Below are 19,068 nucleotides of genomic sequence, written 5' to 3'. Positions count from 1 at the left end.
GGAAGTCTAGGTAATATGGAAATTTTAATAGTTCCCAAGTTATATATTTTTTTATTACACTGAAAAATTATATTTACCCACCGGATGAATTTCAGGCACTTCGTTAGGGACTAAGACACAGCTATTACTGTAATACTATCCACCATTTATCATCCATTTTTGGTTTTATACTATTTAAATTATACACCCTTTTACTTAATAGCACACTGTATTATGACCATTCCTGGAGTTCGTCGAGACTTTAATTCCAGTTTCCCATGTACTCGAATTCCAAGTTTAACATCTTCTTTGCAAATGACTGTACCTGTTTTCTATGTACTTTCATAAAATTAACACATTCAGAATAATGATTTCGTCTATTAAGAAAAAAGGGGGAACCTCCCTGGTGGCGCAGGAGGTTGAGCGCCACACTGTGAAGCTGTCTGCATCCTCTGCTGTGTGGGTTCGATCCCAGCCGGCCAGCGAGAATCCCACATGGCGCAGCAGACCTCTCCTATCTCACCCACTGCTCCCCCTCAGCAGTGTATTTCGTCCGTCTGCTTGTTCTGTTCTCCGCTGTCTCTGGTGAATCCTCTCACCCTCCTGCGCATCTGGCCTGTACCCTGGTTCTTGTATAAAAAAATTAATAAATGTTTTTTTTTAAAAAGGGGGGGGAACATTATTGAGAGGAAGTCAGGATATGTATTGGTAGTATTTTACTTAAGCTGGGTGATAGTACCCAGATGTTGGTTTTATTATATTATAATTTACCTATATATCTCTCATACATCTATATATCTTGTACACAGCAATTATATCATTTAGTGTTCATCCCCCTCCAGTCCACAGACATCTCACTGATGAGTCTGATATGAGATCAAATTGAAAGATTCTCAGCAGAATTTGGGGAAAAAAAGCATACTCATTGCTGCAGTGATTTAATCAACTTTGAAGCTATTGAGAGGGATTAGAATACATAAAGATAAGAATGAAAAGATGATTACTGCCAAAGTGGATTATATTTTCCAAAGACATATATAAAGATAATTGCTTCAACCTTGATTAGATCTTGTCTCCCCACTATAACAAGCCAAGTTCTTTGCATGATTACCTGCTCATCCTTGTTTCCTGACCTCAGAGAGATGTGGTGTCCCCACATATGCTCCCACAGCACACACCCCTCGTCATGTGTAGAATGACAACCGTCCATCCATGTCTCTCCTACTAGACTAGTTCACTGAGGAAAGGACCCAAGTTTTTTCAACATTTGAGGCCTTGTTCCTGGTTCAGCACCTCAGGTATTGGTATCAGACTGGTTCAAATGTCAGCTCTGCTACTCTGTGTAAGTTTCCAAACCTCTCTGTGCTTTCATTTCCTCAGTGTTAAAGGGGAATAATAAAGGTATAATCCCAGAATATGAGGATTAATGAAATGTCACATCAAAATCAGTTATCACAGGGTCTGGTATAAAATATGAGCTAAATAAATATAGAAATTATTATTTACTCTTATCATTTGGTGATAGAGAGGAAGCTTAGTTGAAAGAAAATAGTTGTTATGAATCTGAGTGATTGGAGTTCACAGTCAATGTTCAGGAAATGTATGGAGACGGGTTATGAATTCAAGCCCCAGATATGGACTGAGAAGGTGGGGTACCTTGGAGTGGTGCTACCTGCTCAGGCCTCAGAGTTGGTACTAATGGGGTCACCAGGCCTTAGGGGCTTGAGACATTTTGACAGTACCACCCAGAAGTGGATACAAGCTGCATATTTAACCAACATTTTTTAAGACATAACTTTGCTGCTGTAATATGTCCAGGTAACAGGGATGCAGGTGTGGCAGGTCACCTGTTCTAGTCCCTAGAAGCTCCCTTCAGGCCCTCTCCTGTCACCCTGCATAGCAATCTAGCTGCTTAAACTGATTATAGCTCCATCAACACCTTTCCTTAATACTGCTGTTCTCTCTCCTCCAGATAAATCTAATTGCTACTTTTGCAGATTGCAGTTTCCGCTAAGTCTTGTGTCACATGATAATGACAACACAATACATATAAACATCACCATGCAACCAGGATACCAATTTAAGACCTTAAATTCTGGCATTTTTTATATGTATTTGAATTCATAATAAATACTTAAATTTTAAGTTACTTGCCACTTATGATGACAGAATTGACATAAACATATTTTTATTCTAAAAATATTATGTTAATATAAATTACTCTTTTGAGGGAAGAATTCCTAAGATTCTCTTAGGAAAATATAAAATAGGTCTATTTTCTTGGGAAAATATAAAATAGGTCTATAAAATAAATCTACCAGGCCCTATAGAATTGTAAAAGTTTTGTGTGACAGACTATAACATGCAAACTTAATATATGATAGAATTTGTGGACTCACCAAAAATCTTAAGTTTAAAAATACTTAAAGAGAATTAGATGTAAATAAAACAAACACTTTTTGAAAGAGCAGTTTAAGGAAAATCCAAAGTGGCATTTCAAATAGACAGTTATGGCAATGAATTTTATTAATAGCTCATTCTAATAGTAACATGACATAGTAATATGAATATAAAAAAATCTAGCATTTTTTATTTTACATGAAAAAAGGCAAAAATAGTAGGTGATAGGAGAAGAAATACAAAACATTATGTACACTACATATTCTAATATTATGTCTAATATGTAAGGCAACTAAATCATAAAATAATCCCTGTTACAAAGTTGTAATTCTTGAAAAATGACAATTAAAGAATTCTGAAATCTAATACTGATTGCCCAAGTTTGGGCACCTCAACTCCCCAGCCAGTTTTTCTACAGAAAAGAAACTTGCCATTTTACAGGTAGGCCAGAAATTGAGTCTGTGTTTAGAGAAAAATTCTCAGGACCAAAAGACTTCAAAAAATTTGATGTTTCAAATCTAACACAATCTGATATTATTTTCCCCACACTTTTTTTTTTTTTGTTAGTGACCAGTAATTCTAAATGCCAGTGTTCCCGACAAGACAAATTTGAAGCAATGTAGCAGTTTCTCAGTTGCTGTTTTAATGACAGACATAATGCAGCCCAAATAATCTCATTTTACAGATATTTCATCTGAGGTCTAGAGAGGTTAAAACACTTAATACGCAAATTAATCAAGCTCATTTTCGTCTAGTTAAAGACAAATATTAAAGAACTCAAGTCTCCAAATGACTCAGAAAAGACACAAATATTAGCAACAGCGGGAACAACCCGAAAATGACACTGAATTTCTTAGACCTTTCACAACACTGAGCAGACTATCCGGAAACAGCGATCCGGAAGCATTACAGAAGATCCTCTTTTAATTTTGCTAGCCAGGATTACCGTCAGCCTGCCCATGTGCAGCCAGGTCTTTCAGTGAGGCCAGAGTTAAAAAGATGCCTTCAGAGAGAGTCCCTCTTTGTAGTTTTTGTTTGGAGGTCTAGAATTTGAAATGAGTGGTAGGGAGTACACTGCCTGAGTTGAAAACACATTCAAATCCCAGAAATAATGTTCGGGAGAACAATAAATATAAATTCACGAGTCTTTCCCCTTTTTTATTAGTCCTCCTTACTCTTTTTCCTGGTTCACAATGAAAGTTCCCCACTTCTTGTTTGCATCAATAAATAAACCTTTTTAAAAAAAGTTCTTTTTGACCCATTTTGCTGTGAGTGGCCCTAGGAAACAACACAATCAACCTCTACAACGGTACCAAAGATAACAAACACCTCAGAAGGGAAAGAAGAGGTACTCTGGGCGAGGGCTTCAAGCAACCCCCTAACCCTCCCCCCCAATTTGAGGTTCCCCCACAGATGAGAAAAGCGAGTTAGTTTCCTCCATGTGGATTTGGACATTCATTCCAAGCCCAATTGTGAAACTTGAGCCGCGTGTCCAGATCTTTCCTCTTTCTTATTATAAAACAAAAAGGGCAGCTATTGGGAGGAAAAGTTATTTTTAAAAAGAAGAAACAGTTGTCTGAAAGCTTTAAGGGAAGGAAACATGCATCAGACCTCTCCAATGCTCTGGCGCGCCCTGCGTTTAACCCACAGTGCCCTCCTAAAAGGTCCCGGGAATGTCTTCGGAGCCCATCAGGTTGGGGCTCCTGGACCTGCTGGACAGGTGAGGGCGCATACAGGCCCCCCTCTGCCCTGAGAGCAATTTTCTGGGCAGGAAATCAGTCAAACCTCATCAGGCAGCACGCGTGGCAGGCGTGCCTGCGCCCAGCCTTCCGGCTGGGTCAAGTGGGGAGCTCGGATCGCGGAGTGGCTTGGGAGGGTCCCCAGCTGACCAGCGCAGGGCGCAGGGGCGCTCGCTCAGCCCGCGGCGCGGGGCACTGGTCGCGCCCTGGAGCCGCCGGCAGGACGCAGCCCCGAGGGTGTCCCGGGCAGCGCGTGCGTCCCGGGCCGGCGGGCATCGCTTACCTTGACTGCTTGGCGGGGACGCAGGCGAACCCGGCGGGGAAGCAATCGGCGTGGGACACCTGCCGGGCAGGAGATGGGGTGCGCTGGGCTGGTCCGGGACTCGGGACCTTGCCTGGGGAGGAAGTGGTGTCAGCTCTGCGCTCCCCACGCAGCGCGCAGACGTGGAGCTTTGCATCGAAGGCGAGAAGGCACTTTGCTGGGTCCTCGGGGACCACTTTGCCAAAGCAGCCGACCCGTGCCTTAATCCTCCTATATTCCCCCTCCCTCCTCCACCTGGCAGAAAAAGAACTTAAAAAAAACTGTGAAAACGTGTGCCTTCCTCTCTCATCCGTCCCTTTCTTGTGTCACTCACCCCTTTGGGGAGATTCCACTCGAGGATTCTTTGCCACCGGGATATATTCGTGACCAAGGGACTTGGGGCTAGGTGATGGCTCCACAAAGGCCAGAAAACCCGATTTATTTTGCAATCATCTTCCTAAGTGTTTACTTCAGCCCTTTCTGGTGCTTCCTCTTTCGCCGTTGTGCAAGGGCCTCGGAGGCGCTGGGCCACAGCCCTCCGCGGGGGTCACCGCCTGCTTGTGCTGCGGGTGGCAACGAGCCCCTGCGCCCTGCCCCCTGCCCATGTGGGACCCAGCGGTCCAGGGAGTCAGGGGCCCTCTGAGGAGCCTGGGGGAGGGGTGGGGAAGGGTGCGATCTGGTAAGGCCATTTGTCAACTATCAGATTGGCACACTCCCCCAAACATGCAGTTGGCGGGTGAGGCTTCGGTCTGGTGGAATACAAAATGGCAGGAACCCTGGGGAACGGAACTAAGCGGTATCTATTTAGCTTACCTATGCAATTACCCTTTGAACCAGAGATTCCACTTCTAAAACTATATCATAAGGATAACAGTGATGAAAAGAAGTAATTTATATGCATAAGGTCATTCTTGACCGCAGGATTTGTAATAGCAAAGGACTGACTGGAAATATGTCACTCTGGAGAGTGCAGTTTCCTGAGATAAAGCTGGGGGGTATCTGAAATTACAGAAGTTAAAATAAGTTGCAATTTGTAAATGTGGTTGAATTAATCTCCTTTTGCCCTATTTAGCTGTGTTTTCAAGGGTTTATATGTGGGAATGCTGGTGGAGACATAAAGCGATAATTTAGACAGATAGTGTAATTAGTTTCAGATATGTCAGTCATTTATTTATGGGACTAGTAGGATCTTTCTCTTTTAAGAACAATGAAAACAGTAGTGAAGAAAACAATCCCCAGTCTCATGAATGGCATATGCTAGTTGGGAGAAAATAGGTATAAATAAAAGAAATATTTAACATGCAAACAACTATTTTTAGGGAAACTAAATGGTAAGAGAGAGAGAGAAATAGGAGTGAGGTTGAAGTCACTGTATTAATTAGTGGCATCAAGGAAGATCTATCTGACAAGTGACTTTTGAGCCAGATCTAAATGACAGGAGAGATTATTCTATGCAGATTTTTGGATGAGGCTATTCCAGGCAGAAGGACAGCACGTTCAAAGGCCCTGAGTTAGGAGGGCACTTGACAGTTGCTAATACAGCAAGGAAGTAATAGCAAAGGTATGTGTGGAGCAGGGTCAGGGGAGAAAGATAGGAGGAAACAGTGACCAGATCATGTGGGGCCTTTCCAGCTATGGTAGGGATTTTGCTGTGAGTGACACATTGGAAGGATCTGAACAAAGTAATAGTGTTATTGTAAAGGCAGGAAAGGACACGGTGCAGGTTTTCTGATACAGCAGACCGGGTAAAGGAGGAGTCAGAGTCCTCAGTGGTTTTTTGCAGGTCTTTTATTGGGGTTCAGCGGGTACGTGGCAGGCAGGGGTGCTGGGGAGCCGGGAGGCTGTCAGTGCTTCCAGCCCCCAGCAAATCCTCACTCTATTTGGGCTTCGGTGATCTCTGCTTCTTCCTATGGCTCTGCTTCTCTCTCGGCCTCTCTTTCAGCTTCTTCTGCTTTTGCTGGTGTCCCTGTGACGCCGCCCTTAAAAAGCACAGTCTTAGCCCAGCTGAATCCCATCTACCTATGCCCACACCCTACTCCAGGTGCCCGCCATCAGGCATGCATTCAGGACCGCAAAGGATCCATCATCTATCCTGATGGTGGGAGGGCAGAAAAGTTTGACATTTTTCCTTACCCTACAGCTATATAGAAAGTGAATTTAAGTAATGGAATAAAGTAACTTTCAAGGGAGAGGAAAAGCAGTCAGGGAAGAGTTCTTTACAAAGTAATGAAGGAGGAAAAAACTTGGAAAAGCATTCCAAGAGAAGGAAGAACAAGAAAACGTCTTGAGGAAGGAATGCAAAAGGTTAGAAAGAAGGCGGGTGTGACTAGAACACAGCTAAACTGTAGGGCAGACATAGAGGATAGAGACAGATTCTTGGGCCAAGTCCAGATCAAGCAGTCCTTGTGACAGCTGGAGGACTTTGGATTTCACCCTAATTTCAATGGGGAATATTGAAAGGTTCTTAGCAAGAGAGTATATGATTTGACTTATGCTTATGCAGCGTGAGTTCGATCCCTGGCCAGGGAGCTACCCACATGGTGCAGCAGACCTCTTCTGTCTCGCCCACTGCTCCTCTCAGCAGTTTCAGTCACTCTGCCTGTTCTGTTCCCCACTCTGTCTCTGGTGAATCCTCTCACCCCCCCACACCTCTGGCCTGTACCCCTGTTCTGGTATGCATAAATAAACAAATCTTAAAAAAAAATAAAGTTGTGTATTAAGGACTGATGCTCAGAGGAGAGGTGGAGTTCAAGAGAAGCAGTTGGAGAAATCTGTGTGTAGGTGGCCACTGATTGAGAAGAAGAATGTGCGGTACAGTGTGAGTTAAAAATGCCCAAGGAAACAAAGGCAAAGCTCTAAAAGTGTTGGGAGGCAAACCAGGAGAAAGGGGTGTTAGGGAAAAGAGTGGGAGGGGGTGGTCTTCCACGTCCGGAAATATTGACAGGAATAGAAGATGAAGCCCAGGACCTGGGCCTTGACTTTAACAGTGTTAATGATGTCGTTTTGTAGAGTGCGGGTCCTTGGGTTCACTCTGGGAAAGGTTTCACCAGAGCTCCCATTTCAGCGGCATGCGGTGAGTTCCCCAGGCAGGTTTTGCTACAAGACTGAGACATTGGTTATATTTAAAGAACAGGTTTATTAGGGAAAGGGAAAGGGACAGGTTTTGCTAAGAGAGGCCTGCATGGTTGCAGGTGGGCGGCCTTAAGGAGAGCAGCCTTCCCTGAGGGAGGTCAGTAAAGAGAAGTCCCGGCATGTACAGGTCACGGGCAGGCAGGAGGCTGTGAAAAAAAGCACCTGCATAGTCACAGGTGGGCAGTGGGAGTGCTACCCCCAGCCTGTGCAGAGACTGCACTGATATAGTCCTTTTCTCTTTGGGAGGGGTCACTCCTCCAAGGAGTGGCCTGCTTGTTGCCGATGTTGGGTAACAGGCGAAACTAGATAGGGATCAGAGGTTCCAGGGTGGGCCCAATCTCCTTATCTTTAGGCTTAGGCCTGTGCTCCACTCCCTATAGCAGTCTGACCCTGCTTGGGTCTCTTGCCTTGTGATAAGGCACTGGTGCCTAAGGGTCACGACCTCTGCAGCTGGGTTAATGGTCATGTTATTTCCCTCGACCCCCACCTCCTTGTGTGAGTCAGGTTTTAGTCTTTGTGAGGCCTCCTTCCCAGTTTTTCTATTCTGGTCCTCCATCATTAATATCCTCAGAGACCTGTTTTAACAGCATCAGGGACTGGAGGCCAAAGTGCATTGGGAAGTGAATAAAGAAGGGGCAAAGAAGTGAAGATAGTGAGCAAAATAACTCTTTTGAATAGCTTCTCTATGAAGAGAAAGAGAGGGCTGGGGAGACAGTGAACAGGGCATATGGACTTGAAGGAGCCTATTTTAATGGTCTTCAAATAGCAAGAAGCAAAATGAGAATGAGGAATTAAATATTAAAGAGAATAGAGATAATTGATGGTGAAAGATAAATGCAACCTCCTCTATTTTACCAGAAAGGAAGGAGGGTTTGTTTAGATAAGGATTTTCTTCTTCTTCTTTTTAAAGATTTTATTTATGCATACAAGAACTGGGGTACAGGCCAGAGGTGCAGGGGCGAGGGAGTGTGAGAGGATTCACCAGAGACAGAGTAGGGAGCAGAACAGGCAGATTGACTGAAATAAACTCTTGAGGGGAGCAGTGGGGAGACAGGAGAGGTCTGCTGCGCCATGTGGGTAGCTTCCTGGCCCGGGATTGAACTCATGCTGCAGTGGCTGTAGATAGATAGCTTCATAGGTTGTGTCTTAACCCCTTGCGCCACCAGGGAGGCCCAGGATTTTCTTTTTCTTTTTTTTTCTTTTTTTTTTTGATAGCTGTAAGACAAGGAAGTTCTACTCTACAGTCTTTATTTTCTTTGTAATGAAAAAATAAAAAAGAAGTAGAGTCCTCTGCTGAGGGAGAGAGGCAGGTAGGCAGGTCACAGAGTTGGGTAGCAGAGAAAGACAAGGTCATTGCAGAGAATGAGAGAGTGAGTTGATCAGAAAAATGAAATAGGATTTTCAGTATATTGAGGATCTGTTTGAAACTGGTACTCATAGTGGAAGCAATTTGCTCAGTTGTGTGATGTAGCTGCAGAGCTAAGTTTGGAGAAGTTTGAATTATAATGGGAGTGGCCAAACAAAGCATCAAAAAGGATGGTTTCTCATTATCAAAACAAAGGCAGTGAGATTGTGGGTACTGACAATATTCAAGGGTGATCAAGAAAAGGAGGGGTTAATGTGTTAAGCATAGCTTCCCACTTAACTATTTAAGTCCTGGAAATAAGGACTTTGAAGTAGAACTTCCTTGTCTTAACACTATCAAAAAGAAGAAAATCCTGGGCCTCCCTGGTGGCACAAGGGGTTAAGATGCAGCACGATGAAGCTATCTGCAGCCACTGCAGCACGAGTTTATTTTTCTGATCAACTCACTCTCTCCTTCTCTGCATTGACCTCGTCTTTCTCTGCTACCCAAATCTGTGAATAACTTATTGCTGAGATTGAAAACTTTTGAGAGTAACAAAATGCTAACAGGTTGAGAAAACAGGAAACAGGTATAATTCATTTGCATTTCCCCAATGACAAATATGTTGAGTATTCTTCATATGATCAAGTAGTACAGTTATATAAATACGTGCAGTTTATTATATGTCAACTGTAACAGGGTAAAAGGGGGAGGTTCCAGGTTCCCTGCCCCACCCAAGGGAGGGTAGAGCTGAGCAGGGAGAGAAGAAGCTGCTGAGGAGACTGAGGAAGGTAGAAAGCAGGATGGAGATCCAGAAGGAGACCTGGAGGAGGCACACGGGGCCTAGAGACACATGAAGAATCTGTACTTGCCTTTTGGTCGTGGACTGGGTGACACAGATGTGGGTGAGACCCATGGGGAGGTGACAGTGGCGGTTTTTATCTTAATTTTGATTTTGCTCTTTTCCTTCCGGGCTTGTCTGGTTGTTTCTGACCCTTTTCTGTGGGTCCCCACTGGAAGATGCTTCAGACCTGTGGCAGGCTTTGGGGCCTTGCTCTGGGCCAATCCTGCTTGGGTGGACTTTTACCCACGAGGGGACGGGTAACTTTGGGTGCTTGATTTAGAAACTAGATTCTTTGCCTTTCCTGTATTGTTTCCTAGTTGTATTAAAGTTCTTTCCCATTAAAGTCTCATATGATTTGTGTTGATGCGGTGGATGGCAGAACCCATTTAGAATAGGCAGGTTTGCGGGGTTTGGGCTGCCCCTCTCCCTGCCCTGTAACAAACCATCAGTGTCACTATCAACAGAGCTGTAAAAAATTTTTTTTGCCCCTTGAATGGTCATTCAGTTCATGATTTCAAAAACAATTTAAAAGTCTATGCATATTCTAATTTTTAGAATATTACTCATCAATAGGGGAAAATTCTTATATTTGTAATATTAAATATTAAAGTTTGCAATATTAATATTAAATATTAATATATAGGGAAGAATCAGTGCTTTAGATTTTTCATAACAGAACATTTTGTTGTTGGAAGTCTTCACCTGAAATATAAATGAGAGAAAACTCAAAGTTGTATGAGAAGAAATATTAAAAACAAATTTTCCAGAAGCTCTGGTTCATACCATAGGTCAATAAATGTTTGTGTGAATTTATTGTGCAATAAATATTCAACAAATGTTCCATATTTTAGAGCCTCAAATTAAGATTTGGCAGCTTTTAGTGGGCTCAGATACTGGCCACAAACATTGCTCAACTGTATTTATGCGATCAACATAAATTACTTAATGGATCTTGGTTACCAACAAGTCTTGTTCAATAGAAGCATTTAAATTACTGTTTGCATTACATTAAATAATTTTATTTATCCTTCTTAGAAAGAAAACTACTTTGACAGAATTCCCACACTTTCAAACAACTGAATATCAAAGAAAGACTTGAAAAAGAAGTTGGGAGATACATATTATAAATAGATGATATGACAGTTTGGGCTTTGCCTATAATAAGTAACCATTGGCCATTATTTATTATTTCCTTTTGTGAACATTACTTTTATACATTATGATTTTTTTTTTCATTTTTAACCATAAATTTTTTCTTAATCAAGGTGTAGTTTACATACAGAGAAATGCACGGGTTTTAAGTGTACAGCTTAATTAACCCTCTTCCCCCTCTGATGGTGTTAATTTTAATGACATCTAATAGATCAATTTTTCTTTCATAATAAGTATTTTTGGGTGTGTGTCTTATATATGAAATCTTTGCCTATCCCACAATCATAAATATTTTCTCCTGTGCTTCCTTTTGGAAGTTTAGGTAAGCTCCCAGGAAGACTTGGAGGTGTGGCTGCAGTAGGGAGCTTGGGGCAGCTAGGAGGGGATGCAAGGAGCCTTCATTTGTCCAAGCATATTATTTTGATTTGGTACTTTCTTTTTTTTTTATAAGGAATTTTTCCTGTCAGTTTTTTTTTTTTTTAAGATTTATTTATTTTTTTATACAAGCACTGTGTACAGTCAGAAGCGCAGGAGGGTGAGAGAATTCACCAGAGCCAGAGAGGGGAACAGAACAGGCAGACTGACGAAGTACACTGCTGAGGGGAGCAGCGGGTAGCAGGAGAGGTCTGCGCGCCATGTGGGACACTTGCCTGGAGGCCAGGGATTGAACCAGCGCTGCAGAGGCTGCGGGCAGCTTCGCAGCCCAGCGCTCAACCGCTGCGCCACCAGGGAGGCCCTGATTTGGTACTTTCTAAGAGAAGTAGCATGAAATAATGAATTTATTTTTTTAAAGATTTATTTATGTATGCAAGAGCTGGGGTGTAGGCCAGAGGTGGGGGGGGGTAGAGGATTCACCAGAGACAGAGTGGGGATCAGAACAGGCAGACTGACTGAAATACACTGCTGTGGGGTGCAGCGGGAGAGGCAGAAGAGGTTTGCTGCACCATGTGGGTCACCTCCCCTACTGGGGATCGAAATAGTGCTGCAGTAGCTGCGGATTGCTTCACAGTGCTGATGCTTAACCCTTTGAGCCCCCAAGGAGGCCCTGAAATATTGAATTTAAACATCCATGATCAGACTGTGAAACATAAGGAGGTCAGAAGATGACACTTACGTTTTCACTCCCACCCCTAACTGTTTTCACTCCCACCCTTAACTGTAAAATGAGGTCAGAATAATATCTTCCTGTCAAGATCACAGGGCTGTTGTGCAGATAACATATGTGAGATTGCTTTGGAAACTAAACAAGAACAGATGTTGGTAAACTCAGGCATATGTGGTCTTCACACCATAGTGGTGCCCTCTCTTGTGACCTGCCAAGGATGATGTGTTGAGGTCAATGTGCTTGGAGCGCTTGCATTTCATTACGTGCTCTGGACCTTCAAGGGGTATCAAAGAAGGGGCAAAGATGGGGGCCGGGGAGTAGGTACCACTTGGAAATATGGAGTTACAGGTACTTACTTCCTCATTCATTTCACTTAATCCATCTAGCAGAGTATTTACTTTCTCTCTGAGTATTATGTACTGAGAGGTCACATGACCCTCAAGTTTCCCTATTAATGTTTCAGTGGTTGTAAGCAGTTATTTTTGAATAATATTATATATACCTGCCTGTTTAATAATGAGACTGTGCTGAGTTGAATAGTGGCCCCCTCCCAAATTCATGTCCACTGGAACCACAGAAGGTGGCCTTAAGTGGGAATAGGGTCTTTGCAGATATAATTAATTTAAAACAAGTCAAACCAGGTTAGGATGAGACTTAAATCCAATGATGGGTGTCCTTATGAGAAAATGGAGATTTGGGGGCCTCCCTGGTGGTGCAAAGGATTAAGCACAGCACTATGAAGCTATCCACAGCCTCTGCAGCATGAGTTCTATCCCTGGCCGTCCAGGGAGCTACCCACATGGCGCAGCAGACCTCTCCTTACCTGCTGCTCCCCTCAGGAGTGTATTTCAGTCAGTCTGCCTGTTCTGCTCCCTGCTCTGTCTCTGGTGAATCCTCTCAACCTGCTACATCTCTGGCCTGTACCCCAGCTCTTGTATGCATAAATAAATAAATCCTTATAGAAAAAAAGATATGGAGATTCGGAGACTCTAAAGAGACAAAGTAAAGCAGAGGAGATGGTTATATAATGATGGCGGCAGCTGCAAGCCAAGGTATCCAAGGATTACTGGTGACAATAGAAACTGGTCAGAGGCGAAGACAGATTCTTCCCCTGAGGCTTCAGAGATAGCACATACCTGCAGACACCCTGATTTCGGATTTCTAGATTCCACAACTGTGAATACATATGTCAATAGTTATAAGCATCCCAGATCATGGTTATTTCTTACAGCAGCATGAGGAAACTGACACAGTCACTTTTGTTTTTCATTTGAAGCTCTAGAGAATAAACACATCTGCCATTTAAAGTGGTTCTAATAATGCTAATCTTATTTGATTGGGAATATATTAGACACTAGTCTAATCCATTTAAAACCATGTAATGATCATTTTGGGGGACCTTGGAGATGAAATTAAATATAATTATAGCTTTGTTTTCATTCATTATTTGTAAAGACAATATAGGCTTGTAAAAATTCATGAAATAAAAAAAAATAAATGAAGTATCAAGTGCATGTCTGCCATAATTGATATGGGGAGTGAGGATGGAATAAAGATTTGGGATGATTTAATAATTAAAAAATCAGAGCTTTCATGTGCCGACAGGGTAATTTTATAGCAGTTGCATCAAAATGCCCACATTAAAACTGCCGTGCGCAGTCAGTTCTGATTTGCTCTTCTTTAGTCTTTGACAGATGGGGGTGATCAGATAATATACGGTCTGGCTGGGAGACTTTTGAGAGTTAGAGGAGACACTATTATTGGGATAACAGCGATAAATGGGGACAGTTGTGGGCAAACTGAGATGTGCAAAGCTTTTCAGGAAGCGAGTCTGTCTTAATGCTCCCAAACTCATAACGAACAGGCAATTTCCAGAACTTCATGCTTTCATATACAAGGTCCACTGCTTCTCCTTATGACTTGAGGTTCACCATGAAGGCGGATTGGAAGCCTTCTCTGGCTTTATAAATCCCATTGTTCTATTCAAACACCCCACCTTAGAGTGCTGTATGTCTTTATTTGCTCATCACAGTTTTTCTGCTAGTCTCAATCTATTGTTAATGAATGTTGTGACAGACCAGTCCTTGTGGTTCTTATGACTCCAGCAATAACCATAGGGGAACTTTGAAAAACAAATGTTTATTATAAGCTCTAGAAAGTACAGAACATCTGTGAGTTGCAGGGGGGTGGGAAAGCGGAAGGGAAGGGTGAGAGGAGGGGGGAGGAGAAGGGGGGAGGTCGGAGGAGGGGGAGAGAGAGGGGGGGGGGGGGGGGAGGGGAGGAGGAGGGGGTAAGAAACCCTGGGAGCTGGGTTCTGCTTTTTGGGAGGCTGAGGGTGCAAGAGATTCCAGGGTTTTGCTGACTCACTCTCTTTTGGCGAATTAAAAACACAAGAATGGGAATTTAGAATGTGGGAAAGTGACAAAAGAGAAGACAGGAAAAGGAAGAAACAACCGATCAGTTATCTAAACCAGTGTCTGGCCTGGCTTTGTCTTGGGGCTGGCAATGTGTGTGTTCCAGCTAGACCTCTTTAAGTGGTTGCTTTGGGGTCCGAGCTTAAATCAGGCACTTGCATTCCAAGACAAAAAGCCAGTTGTCAGAGCTGACATTACATACACAGAACAGAGTTTCGTCTGAGTCTAGATCCCCATTTCTTTTATTTCGTTCTTTTTTTTTTTTTTTGAAGGGGATTAACATAAGTGAACAGCATTGTAAAGATTTCAGGTGTCCAATCTCTCCCCGCTAGCAGCTCTATAAGTCACCCCACACATATCGCTAAATGTCCATCCCATCATCATCCACCACCAACCAGCTGCCTCTCTCTATCCCTTCCCTCCACCCTTTGTCCCCTCTGCTAACCACCATTGTGCTGTTGGAGTCTAAGGGTCTATTTTTATTTGCTAATTTGTTTTTTTTTCTCTTTATATTCTACAAATGAGTGAAATCACACAGTATTTGTATTTCTCCTTTTGAGTTACATTCACTTAGCATAATCCCCTCATGACCCATCTAGATTGTTGAAAAGATTTCATCATTTTTTTCCCCATTGGAGTAGTATTTCATTGTGTGTATATACCACATCTTGCTTATCTCGTCTCCCATTGTCTGGTACTTGGGGTGTTTGCATATCTCAGCCATTATAAACAGTGCTGCCCATTGAACATAGGGGTGCACATATCTCTCTGAATTCATGCTTTTGTTTTCTTCTGATGAATACCCACAAGTGGAATTGCTGGATCACATGGTAGTTCTAGTTTTAATTTTTTTGAAGGATCTGCATACTCTTTTCCAAAGTGGCTGCACCAATTTACATTTCCACCAACGGTGCACAAGGATGCCTTTTTCTCCACATCATCACTAACATTGTTTTTTGATATAAGTCATTCTAACTGCTGTGAGCTGAAATCTCATTGTGGTTTGATTTGCATTTCCCTGATGACTAGTGATGTAAAACATCTCTTCATGTCTCCAGTGGCCATCTGTATGTCTTCTTTGGTGAAATGCCTATTTAGATCCTCTGTCCATTTTTTAATCCAGCTGTATATGTATAGATACCCGGGGGCAGAACACACGCATGCATGCATACATATATGCATTTACACACATATATTCTTGCCAAGGACATTTTCTCAATTAATTTAGCTTTGCCATTTTTAACTCAACACATTGCGTCTTCACAGAGGGTAAGGTGGATGGAATACACCCAGCAGTTGGAAGGAGATGTTGTTTCTGTTATAGGAGAACATGAAATCCCAAATGAGGCTACCTAGTCCTTCCCCTGGACTCTCCAATGATAAACACTTTTTGAGATGCTAACGAGTCAGCACACAGTTGTGGCTGATTTGCAGCAGAAACTCACAGCACAGCAGATAGCAGAGGCACAGCACTGTGGCAACAGGCCGTCAGATCAGAAAAGGGAGACACATGAGTAAAGGCATCCAATGAAAGTCCCGCCTGGCATAGCTTTTGATGCAGTGAAGCAGATGTCTTTCCATAGCTTGCAGGAGGACTCTCCATGTTATTTATTCATCTTTAACGACTATAGAATCATGTCAGGAAGCACCTCCAGAAGTCAGATTATCTGCGGAAAGTTGAAGCTGAAGCAAAAGTGATTTATGTTGGGGAAATGACATTTGCAAAAGTGATGAATTTTGCAATTTTTAAGAGACCATCACAGTGTCGAAAATACATTTTTTTAAAAGATTTATTTATTTATACAAGAACTGGGGTACAGGTCAGAGGCATGGGAGGGTGAGAGAATTCACCAGAGAGAACGGGGAGCAGAACAAGCAGTTGGGCCAAAGACACTGCTGAGGGGAGCAGCGGGCGAGACAGGAGAGGTCTGCTGTGTCAGGTGGGTTTCTCCCTGGCCGGCCGGGAAGCGAACCCGTGCTGCAGAGGCTGCGGACAGCTTCACAGCTCAGCGCTCAACCTGCTCCACCACCGGGGAGACCCAAGGAAAATACATTTTATGCCCAACTAGGTTTTCCCCTAAATGTCTGAATATTCCAAATGTGGATTGTATTTTTCAAGTGTAATATTTTCAGTCTATCTAATAGTGATTAAAGTTGAAATAATTATGACTTGACTTTAGTTTAACTTGGTAAGTGTGAACATGTTAATGTAAAATATTTCAATTGAATTTTAAATGGCATCTAATGAGTAACCTGAGAGATTTTACTTGCTAGAAATATACTGTTAAAAAGAGTGTAGCTCATATATGCTCTTCATGTTCAGATTTGCAAACAGTATAAACTCAGTAGGTATTACCAGTTTCTGGTTTCTTTATCGTTCCATCATTTAGTAAGGAAGATACATACTTTCCTCAAAATAGGATGAGGAAATCACATTGTAGTGTCCTGAATTAATTTCTGTTTTTGTGACTCACAATGGGATTACTCTACTTTTCAGGATAGAGATGAATGCATAGAATCTCCAAACACTTGTGAAAGGATAAGGTATCTGAATATTACAGATAATCTATTTATGAAGTGTCTATTTTACATAGCAGCATAGGAAAGGCTAATAGCAGGCTCATATTTGATCACTGGAGGCTTTTTGAAACACCTACACTCTCCTGACATCAAAAACCCGGATTTGTTAATCCTTGCTCAAGTGCATAAGGATTAGTAAATAATTGTCTCCACTTTCTGGGGAAAAGTCTAGCTCCAAATTGCCTTCTTTTTATCTCTCAATATTCTTCTGGGAACTCTTCAACATCTGTTTGGAGTTTTCTGTTAGGAGCAGAGAGATATTTTAATAGTAGTCAAGGCAGAAGGTAATTTGTAAAGTAAATTGAATGCAAAGGAATAAAGCAACGCATTTGAAAGCCAAAATGACTTAACTTGTTTGTGTTGCCTGGAGGCTTCCTTTAATCAATACAGGTAACTGACATAGTTTCAAGTCTTACAGCCCTGATTTTGCCTTTTAAGAGTATTTTAAGACTTTTAAGCCTCCCTGGTGGTGCAGGGGTTAAGTCTCAGCACTATCAAGCTATCACCAGAGACTACAGCCTTTGTTAAATCCCCTGCCAGGAAGCTAACCCACAGATGGTGCAGCGGACCACCTCTCCTGTCTCACCAGCTGCTTCCCCTCAGCAGTGTATTTCAGTAGATCCACCTGTTCTGCTCCCCACTCTGTCTCAGGTGAATCCTCTCCCCTCCTGCCCCTGCACCTCTGGTTTACACCCCAGTTCTTATATGTATAAAAAAAAAGAAATCTTTTTAAAAAAGCATTTTGAGTTTTCTTTAAAACATTTAGTTATATTTTAATTACTTCCCTACTCTTAGAACTTTCAAGAAATCTTGCCCTTTGTCACTTGCCTTTCTTTTTTTCCTTTCTTTTTTTATTCTTGCCTTATTTTTGCATTTGGTCCTCCCTCTGAGTCAGTCTTTAGCGGCTAGTGTATAAAAATGATTATAGCTGTCATGCTTTTCCCTTTCCACTCACTCTGCTCTATAAAATTGCACTGCTTTAAAAAAAAACTATAAAAATCACAAATTTGTCATAATAGAAGACTATGGAGAAAATACAATATCTGGCTTAGTGAGGCACAGTATCAGATTGAATGATGGGGTGACTTTGTTACTGATGCCTTTTGCGGTTGTTTGGGACAATTCCAGTTTCCACCTACAGCATCTGACTTGTTTAGTGTTATATTGACTCTTAGGAGATCAGCAAAGTGCCTTTTTTCTAGCCTCTAACACAGTTAATGAGCTAAGGAAGAGAGGCTTCATGTCCAGGAAATAATCAAAGGAGCTTTATGATGACAGACTGAAATGTTCAGTACGAAAGCCAAAATAAAAATTCTTCATTACTTCAGCTATAAAAGCCCACATTTCAACATTACTTAGTGACACTGGGCTGAGTAAATTGACATATAAGAGGGAACCCTGTGTTCTTGATGTTGCTGTGAAACAGAGCTTTGAGATGGGACGGAAGGATTGGTGAGAAGTAGAAGTCTCTCATCTATGCGTCTTTTATTCTCAAGCCTGCTGCAGATGACTACCCTGGCTCTGTGGACGCTCACCTGCAGCCACAGTGAGTGGCAATAAGCCTGCAAGTCATATGGGTCAGCAGCAAGCTGTGCGGGAGCAAACTCAATCCAAGAACATTAAAGTCACCAAAATTAAATATTAAAAAAAATGTAAAAGATAGGGGTATAGATTGTGTCTGAGGTCCTCTACCCTCAGGAAATTTTCACTCCAAAAACATGATCATTATTTTTATGCCAGTTATTTAAATCTTAAGAATTAAATATTTCCTAGAGTTTTCAATGTAATGCTCCCTATTCATATATTAAATCTGGTGAAAACTGTTTTCATCTACACTTTTCTGATTGAATATATTTCAATATTACTCATCATTTAGAACTGGGGGGCATCCATTAGGGGTCCAAACTGTGATTGCACAGTAAATTATTCATTGAAACATCAGAGATGCTAAATTATACCTGTTATGTATTTAAATGAGCTCAACTACTCTACATAAGAATTAAAGGCATATAAGGAATTAAAAATGTTTTTTTTTCCTGAGGTTTTTTTTTTTTTTTCTTTCAAATATACTTCCTAG

At 42.0% G+C, this 19,068-nt stretch overlaps 1 protein-coding gene across 1 annotated transcript in view; it reads right to left on the bottom strand.

Annotated features, from left to right (window-relative positions):
* The window catches only part of APBB1IP (amyloid beta precursor protein binding family B member 1 interacting protein), a 66,423-nt gene extending 61,567 nt beyond the window's left edge, over nucleotides 1-4,856 (bottom strand). Inside the window, 2 exon segments of the mRNA XM_037510733.2 lie at nucleotides 4,402-4,513; nucleotides 4,754-4,856. The gene's annotated coding sequence lies outside the window, so the exon portion shown is untranslated.
* Nucleotides 4,857-19,068: the final 14,212 nt, after the last annotated feature.

This window comes from Talpa occidentalis, unplaced genomic scaffold, assembly GCF_014898055.3.
Source record: "Talpa occidentalis isolate TD23 unplaced genomic scaffold, MPIMG_talOcc4v2.1 talOcc4.14, whole genome shotgun sequence".
NCBI lineage: Eukaryota > Metazoa > Chordata > Mammalia > Eulipotyphla > Talpidae > Talpa > Talpa occidentalis.
This window is presented reverse-complemented; position numbering and strand designations above follow the sequence as displayed.